An 8,578-nucleotide genomic window follows, 5' to 3' on the forward strand; every position below is an offset into this window, starting at 1 on the left:
GATGGTGATGGTGGTGGTGATGGTGGTGATGGTGGTGGTGGTGGTGATGGTGGTGGTGGTGGTGATGGTGATGGTGATGGTGTTGATGATGGTGATGGTGGTGTTGATGATGGTGATGATGATGATATGGTGGTGATGGTGGTGGTGGTGATGGTGGTGTTGATAATGGTGATGGTGGTGGTGGTGGTGGTGGTGATGGTGGTGTTGATGGTGATGGTGGTGGTGATGGTGGTGGTGGTGTTGATGGTGATGGTGGTGGTGGTGGTGATGGTGGTGTTGATGGTGATGGTGGTGGTGGTGATGGTGGTGGTGATGATCAATGACTGAAGGTGGGGAGACTCTCCCTTCCTCCAACCAGTGTAATTCTTGAGACATTGGAGCTTCTGGGAACACTGCTTGTAGACCACTTATCTAGTTCATTTTCTCATTTGACAGAGACCTAGAGAAGGGTCCCACGATGGAGTGCTGTAGAACAAAGCCAGATCTTGAGCTCGGGTCTCCTGTCTCCTGGCCTTTGCAATTCTCAAATATCTTTCTGCACAAGCCGAGCTGTGGACCCAAGTCAAAGCCAGAGACAAGGAATCAGCATGACCCAGCAGCCAGCAGGTCTAACCTTGGCTGAGCTGCTCTACTCCCCGTTCCCTCCAGGCTGGCTCCCAGAGGTCCTGTGCAGATGAAGTAGCAACTTTGGGTCTCTTGGAGTAAGGGTGGAGGCTGAAAGGTGGGGAGGAGGTGTGTGAAGGCAGTGAGCTGTGAAGCTTAATTCACACAGAGGCCAGGTCTTAAGAGCACAGGCTACAAGGTGTTACATGCTGTACGTGCAAAATGCAGTGATTAATTGACAGGCGAGTCTGGAGACCCATCAGCCTTTCTCCGCCCCCTCTCCCCTCCTCTCTCACTCTCACTCTGAAACATGAGAGGAAGCATCTCTCCCCAAACAGGCAATTCCAGGCAGGGGTGCCCCTCTGACATTTATGTTGCATCTCAGGGAAGCCCAGTGCAGGGGAGCGCGCACACGGACAGGAGATGAGTCATGCGAGTGTGTCCTGTCCCTTCAGCCCACTCCCGTGCAGCCTTCTCGACACCCCATGAGCAGGGAGCTCCAGGGGACACACCCCGTGGGGTCAGTGCAGGGAGACTCAAATCAGCATAGGGGGGAGGGCTGTCAGGTCCACGACTGACGGGTGGGGCGCCCAAAGGCTGGAGAGGCCACACCATCCATCCAACGCAGAGCTGGCTCTGTGCGCAGAAAGAAGGCAGTGACATTCGAAGAGACACAAATGACCAAGGAACCTTATCACATCCTTTGCTACTAATGTTATGTCCCTATTAACCAACGCTTAGGCTAAAAATGGTTACATGGAAGGAAAGGAAAAGACAGAGCAGCCGCCAGCTCCCTTTCCTTGCAGCCCTGCCTGAGTCATCAGTGACCCGAGGCAGTGTTGGGGTGGAATGGCGCATGTCAGGAGGGATAGAGAAACGTCTGAGTTCATTCGTGCAGCACGTCCATTGCTCCCGTAGGAGTGAAATACATACACGTGAACCCGCTGTGAACTGTGTGACTTTGGTGATTCCACACAGCAGCTAAAGGCTCATATTTCCATTTAAAATTTGCAAAAACAGTGTAAAGATGAATGAAAATTCGTGACGATAATTTGAATTTATTTTTTAACCTTTTAACTTAGGATAACATGAAAGCAAATAAAAGTACTATGACAAACTGTACTTCAATAAAATATTTTTTTAAGTAAACTATAATGGAAAAGAATCTTGAAAGAATATATCTAGATACATATAGATATATTCTTTTTAAGATTCTTTTCCATTAGATATATATAACTGAATCACTTTGTTATACACCAGAAACTAACACAACAGTGTAAGGCAACTATGATCAAAAACAATTTTTTTTTTAAATACTATGACAAGTTGAGAGAGAAAGAGAACACGGAAGGAAAGAAAAAGCTGTATATTTTACTACCTTTAATGACACTTTTTCCTACTTCTTTTTTTTTTTTCTTTTTTTTTTTTTTTCCTACTTCTTGAACAGGGCCCTGCATTTTCATTTTACATGGGGCCCACACATTACATAGCGGCCCTGGGGTGAGGTACCAGGGACACGGGATCTACAAAATACAGTCTCTGTCCTCATAGAGCCTACTAGTCTAGTGAGAGAAACATAGGTTAACCTAATGATCCTAGAAATACATCATTCTAAGCTGATCAATGCTAAGTAAAAATATTATAGGGTTCCCTCAGGGCATGTAGTAGCAGGACCTAAACTAGCCTTGGGGTCAGGGGAGACTTCCCTGAGGAAGTGATGTGTGAACAGAAATGTGAAGAATAAGCAGGTGTTAGTGAAGTAAAGAACAAGGAATGACTGTTCCAGACAGAGGGGACAGCATGTGCAAAGGCCCTGAGGCAGGAGAGAGCCTGGCATCCCAGGAAAAGAAAGCCACCTGGCTGGAACATGGCCCAGTCTTATAAATCCCATTAGGAATTGATCTTTCTCCTAGAAGTTATGGAAAGCCATTAAGAATCTAGATAGGGGACTTCCCTGACGGTCCAGTGGTTAGGATTCCGTGCTTCCACTGAAGAGGGTACAGGTTCGATCCCTGGTCAGGGAACTAAGATCCCACATGCCATGCGGCGCGGCCAAAAAAAAAAAAAAAAAAATTATATTTTAAGGCAGGACAAGAAAAAATTAAACATAAAATTCTCTCTGTGGGCTTGTTTGGGCCTTCTCTCTCCTTCCCTCGTGCAGTGTGCACCTGCGTTACCCATTAATCAAAACTTTTCAAAGATGGGAGCGCCTTCTTAGCTGTGCAGATCAATTTTTTTTCTTTCTTCTGATGCTAGCGATGTAACTTCTTAAAAGAAGAACGTTCTTTCCCAGCTCTGCAGGGGGTCATGGCGACTTGCTGCTCGCTTTGTATGCACTTACCTGGGCTGTGTATCCTTGGTGCGCTTTATGTAGAACATCAGTGTGTCATTTTGATATACAGCCTTTATCCCGAAAACGCGCGTGACGTGCCTTCCACTTCTAACAGGCGGAGCAGTTCTCAGATCTTTATGACAATCTGCTTCCCAGGTTATAATTCTCCGTTTGGGGAATTTCCTGGTGGTCCACTAGTTAGGACTTGGCACTTTCACTGCTGTGGCCTGGCTTCAATCCCTGGTCGAGGAACTAAGATCCCACAAGCTGTGCAGTGCGACCAAAATGATAATAGTAATAAGCCTCAGTTTGGCTCGAATAAAATTCCCTTTTTTTTCTTCTTAACTTGATAATTGAATTTTCATCGACAAATGTTAGAACAGCCTGAAGGGAGAAAAACTAGTTAGAAAGGAGGCTATTGCAATAATCCAGGGGAGGGAGGATGGTGGCTTAGGCTACAGTGGGGACAGAGGATTGAATGGATTTAAGAGGCAGGGAGGAGGAAAAGTGATGGCGTGGACGGAGGCGGGGAGAAAAGAGGACAGTGGGTACGGGGCATGACTCCTAGGCTTCTGGTCTGTGCCGCTGTGTGGGCGGTGAGGTCATCTACTAAGACGTGTATCGGCGATGGAGCGCGAGGTTGGAGAATGGAGGACGGGTGAGGGGGAAGGTTATGAGTTTACCTTTATGTTCAGTTAAGTTCCCTTTGAGGCGTCCCAGCAGGGTATCAAGAATGCCACTGGCACCTTCATCCAGGACCCAGAAGTAAGGTCTGGAGAACAGCTAAGAAAAACTACAGCCATGCAAACGGCTGGAATAGGCAGCTCACAAATTCTTCAAATGGCCAGTATGTACATAAAAAGAGCTCAACATCATTAGTCATTAAAGCAATGCAAAATTAAAACCGTAATGAGATACCATTTCACTAAATGGCAAAAATTTTTTAAGGCTGACAAAATTAAACGCTGGCCAGGATGTGGAGCAACCAGAACTTTCACCCATTACGGTGGACGTGGGAAATTGTACAGCCACTTTGGAAAACAGGGAGTTTCTTCAAAAGTTAAACATATTCTTAGCGTACAACCTGGCAATTGCACTTCTAGATATTTGTCGTGCGGAAATAAAAACACTTGTCCACACAAAGACCTGCAAGTAATGTTCACTGCAGCATTATTCACAACACCCCCAAAATGAAACAAACCAAATGTGCTTCGGTTGTGAGTGGATGAACAAATTGTGGATATCCACGTAACTGGAATCCGTGCAATGGAATCCACGCAATGAAATACTACCTGTCAACAAAAAGAAACAAACTACAGCTACGTGTAACGAAATGGATGAATCTCAGAAGTATTACACTTAGGGAAAGAAATCAGATATAAAAGAGTACATATGCGTAATTCAATTTGCATGACATGCCAGTAATCGTTAGTGATGGAAAGAACAGGCGAAAGTAATCTTTTTTTTTTTTTTTGCGGTACGCGGGCGTCTCGCTGTTGTGGCCTCTCCCGTTGCGGAGCACAGGCTCCGGACGCGCAGGCTCAGTGGCCACGGCTCACGGGCCCTGCCGCTCCGTGGCATGTGGGATCTTCCCAGACCAGGGCGCGAACCCGTGTCCCCTGCATCGGCAGGCAGACTCTCAACCACTACGCCACCAAGGAGCGGTGGGACTGCTCTGTACCTTGATTGTGATGGTGGTCACACAGCTATACGCATGTCAAAACTCTCAGAGCTGTACACGGAAATTGTGAATTTTACTGCATAGAACTTAAACCTTAAAAAAAAAACAACCCACAATTTCTAAACTGAAGCCATGAGTATAGATAAGATTCGCTAAGTGAAAAGGATAGAGTGAGAAGAAAAGAGAATGTGTGTGGCAGGGTGGGTGGCTGCTAATCTTACCTACAGGCAACAGGTGTCATTACCCCCATCTTGCATGTGAGAAAAACGAGGCTCAGAGAAGTGAAGTGCCTTCCCTAAGATCACACAGTACTAAGGAGGAAAGCTGGGCCTTGAACCCAGAGCCATCAACCAGGCCTGGGCCCATGGCTGAGTGTGGTCACCAAGCAAGGAGAAGCACCCCAACTCCTATTCTTTGAGGAAGAAAGGCAGTGACCTTGAGGACTGAAAACCCGTGTGCTGTTCTCTGCATATGAAAATGACGCTTCTTGCCCATCACCGATACCCGAGGGTCTGCGATCGCTGCGCTGGCTCTGCCCTAAACCTGCCATATTCCCTCCACCAGCACCCCCCCACCCACAGTACCCAAGGGAGCCCTCGCAAGATGACAGGCCAGGGTTGGGGGCTCTGCTTGGGCCTGTCAGACACCCAGAGAGCCACGGTGAGATCTGCGGTAGAAAATCTCCAGCTGCAGGGGGGCCTGCTTCTCCGTGGTGGGCCTCCCTTCTGTGTGTCGACCCGGGGCCCCAAGCACCTGGCAAACAGCAGCTCCCTCATCTCTGCCTGGTCAGAAAGTGGCCGCATTCAGCGCCTCTCCCAGATGGAGCATATGCCCCAGGATATGGGGCACTTTGGTGGCAGAGCTGGATTTGGACCTACAGCTGCCGCTTCCTACTCCAGGGGACCGGGCTCCTAGGGAAACTTCCCGTGAGACACTTTCTCCAGCTGCGGACGGTGAGTCCGGAGACCTCCTTTCTGATTCCTAGATCTGGAATGAAATACCTGAGTGACCCGGATTAAGTTCCTGGGTCACGTGAGAATCTGGGTGTCTCGCGAGCATAACGAGGGTCTGACGAGGGGCACCTCCTTCACTACAGACCACTTACCAGGGGTAACGTTATGTCAGCCTCTTCACATACCTGGAGTAATTCGATGTATCCTCATAGAGCTATTTTATGCAGTCCATTCCCCACCTGCAGGATCCTATTTTCTTTTTTTTCGGCCGGAATCTGAGCCCTCGGCAATGAGAGTGCAGAGTCCTAACCGCTGGACCGCCAGGGAATTCCCAGGATCGTATTTTATATAATGAGTGTTTCCGGGAAAAGCATGTCCGAAGTTGGAGTCTGCAGACATCTGACAGCCAGAAAATGCCCTCCAGCCTCCGTCTCTTCCTCTGTTATCTTAACTTTAACCTCATTCTTACTGCAGCCTCCACCAGTCTCCCTGGTTCATTTAACTTCTCTGCTAGTATTTGATGGGCAGCTCCTATGATCTGGGGACGCAACGGTAAAAAACAAACCAAAAACCAAGCAAAAATGATTTTTAAAAAGAATTGGAGAAAAATAAAGAAGAAAGAGGGGTAGGGAGTATGGGAGTTGGGTAGCGGTGAGTTGCAATTTTTGAAAGGGTGCCCATGGAAGGCCTCACTGTGATGGCAAAACTTTAGCCATAATCTGAAGGGGGCAAGGGAGTGAGTCCTGCTTTCAAGTGCAGGAAGAGCGTTCCAGGAACAGGGAACAGCAAATGCCACGGCTGGGAGGCAGATGCTTGCCTGGTGGTTTGGAGATCAGCAAGTGGGCCCTGTGGCTAGTGTGGAGTGAGCCAGGGGCACAGTGGCTGGAGATGAGGTCAGAGAGGTGCAGGTGAGGCTCAGACTGAGGACAGCTCAGACTGAGGACGGTGTCCGTTCTCTTCTGCTAGGAACAAATGATCGGAAACTTAGCAGCTTCAAACAACACACATCAGCTCATGGTTTTTGAAGATCGGGAGTGTGGGCACAGCTTAACTGGGTCCTCCGTAAGACGGCAGTCAAGCTGTGGGCCAGGGCTGGGTCCTTATCGAGGGGCAGCCTTCATATCGTTGCCGACTGCTGGACGGAAGGCCTCAGTTCTTGCTGGATGTCAGCTGGACGTGTCTTCCAGCTGCTTGCTGTATGGCCCTCTCCATATGGCAGCTCGCAACATGGCAGCCTCCTTCTTCAAAGCCAGCAAGGGAGTCAGTGCTCTAGCAAGACCAGTGTAACGGTCATGGATGTTACATACTCTGGATACATAATCACATATATACTGTCATCTTTGCTGTGCTTTATTGATTAGAAGCAAGGCACGGGCCCTGCCCACACCCTAGGGTGGGGGGGTTATACAATGGTGTGAGTACCAGGAGGTGGGATCATGCGGGTCACCTTAGAGTCTGTCCACGCTGTCCTCTGTCCCTCAGTGACTCATGTCCAAAATACATTCACTTCCCTCCCAAGACACCCTAAAGCTCAGGGTCCAGCATCTCATCTAAATCGGGTTTAGGTGTAGGTGAGTTTCCTTTAGGTATTCCTCTTACCTGGTCTGTACAACTAAAGATGCAAGTTATCTGCCTGCCCACACATAGCACACCACGGCAGGACAACAGCTACAGACATTTCTGCTCAAAAAGTAACAGGGGAGGGTAACAGGAGAGGTACAGAGGAATCGCTGGTCCATAGAGGTTCTGAAATTCACTGAGCCAATGTTGGGTGTCCCCTGCTTAGGTTTTGTTTTGGTTTGTTTTAATTATTTATTTATTTCATTTTTGGCTGCGTTGCGTCTTCGTTAGACCCAGGATCGACACAGACAATGCTGCGGGAACTGACACAGACAAGGCTCCTGTCCATTTCCGAGGGACACCCCCTGCACTTCCCCAGGGATGAGGGGATGAGGACTCCCCTCCCCCAGCAGGCTGTAGCTGCTCCCCTTCACATCCTGCCCCTCAGGGGGCCTGTCCCAACACACACGTGTCAGCCCACTAAAGCAAACAGCATTTGGACTGCCAGTCCCTCTGTCGGCAAAACTTGCTAAGTTTCTTTATACATGATGTTGAGACTGAGACTACAAAGAGAAATAAGACACGATCTGTGTGCTGGAGAAGCTTCCGGTCCAGTGATGGTTATACCGCTGGAGGTGAGACCCACTCTGCCAGCACCTAAGGAAGACGGGGGAGAAGGGCACAGAGGGTACGGAGGGGCGCAGGGACACCTGAGCCTTATGAGACACACAGCAGACACGGCCGGCCCCGTGAAACACATTCTCAACATGGCCAGGTCGAGTTGTCTCTGCCCTCTTCCAGCCCCCACTCCCCTCCTACCCCCAACCTCCACCCCGGCATCAAGCTACCTTTGGCCCTGCCCCAGAGAGCCTTCCACCCTGCCTTGCCACCTGAAGCCAGTTAGGTCTCTCTTAGCCTTTCCCTCTAGAGAAGAGTTGTCCAACAGAAATACAGTGTGAGCAACGTGCATGATTTTTAAATTTCTAGTAATCATATTTTTTTAAGTAAAAAAAAAAGTGCTTGCTTCTGCAGCACATATACTAAAATTGGAACGATACAGAGAAGATTAGCGTGACCCCTGCACAAGGAGGCCATGCAGATTTGTGAAGCGTTCCATATTTTTTGGCCTCTATGGGAAAAGAATCTAAAAGAGTGGATATATGTATAACAGATTCACTTTGCTGTACACCTGAAACTAACACAATATTGTAAATCAACTCGACTCCAATAAAAAAACTTTTTTTAAACTTAAACAAGTTTTTAAAAAGTGAAATTAATTTCAATAATATATTTATTTAACTTGTATCTAAAATATTATCATTTCAACACGTAATCATGTACAAAATTACTGAGATCCTTGAAAAAAATTTTTTTTGTACTAAGTCCTGCGTAGTTTTACACTTATACCACGTTTCAATTTGGATGCTAAATTTTTATCGGATATATGTG

At 47.8% G+C, this 8,578-nt stretch overlaps 1 non-coding gene across 1 annotated transcript; it reads left to right on the top strand.

Annotated features, from left to right (window-relative positions):
- Positions 1-8,145: 8,145 nt before the first annotated feature.
- On the top strand, positions 8,146-8,252 carry LOC112391979 (U6 spliceosomal RNA). The gene has a single exon (XR_003001611.1). It is a non-coding gene; the product is annotated as a U6 spliceosomal RNA (small nuclear RNA).
- Positions 8,253-8,578: the final 326 nt, after the last annotated feature.

The sequence above is a fragment of the Neophocaena asiaeorientalis genome, unplaced genomic scaffold, assembly GCF_003031525.2.
Source record: "Neophocaena asiaeorientalis asiaeorientalis breed wild unplaced genomic scaffold, Neophocaena_asiaeorientalis_V1.1 scaffold150, whole genome shotgun sequence".
NCBI lineage: Eukaryota > Metazoa > Chordata > Mammalia > Artiodactyla > Phocoenidae > Neophocaena > Neophocaena asiaeorientalis.